Source organism: Egretta garzetta, unplaced genomic scaffold (genome assembly GCF_000687185.1).
Source record: "Egretta garzetta isolate BGI_Z169 unplaced genomic scaffold, ASM68718v1 scaffold567, whole genome shotgun sequence".
Taxonomy (NCBI): Eukaryota; Metazoa; Chordata; class Aves; order Pelecaniformes; family Ardeidae; genus Egretta; species Egretta garzetta.
Genome location: NW_009260348.1, coordinates 76,404 through 76,720, shown reverse-complemented (window position 1 = coordinate 76,720; position 317 = coordinate 76,404).

Below are 317 nucleotides of genomic sequence, written 5' to 3'. Positions count from 1 at the left end.
TCTTGGGGGCCTCCCCTTGCCCTGCAGCTCTCTCCAGCCCGGGGGCCAGCCCCAGGGCCCGCCGCCGCCCCGGGCTCAGCTCTGCTCACGGGGGGGCCGTAGCACGGGTCCTCCCACCCCACACCGACTGTGAACTTCCCAAATAAAGGACAATTCCTTCACGCCCGTGCCTCTTCCTTGCCGGCGAGAGCCAGGGGCGAGGGGGGGCCTTCCTCTCAGCTGTCCCCCCTCACGTCACGCGCGTGCGGCTGCAGCGGGGGCCGCAAGCGGCTGTTTAATTTGGGGGGCAAAGGGGGGGAATTTTCACGGCCCCCGCT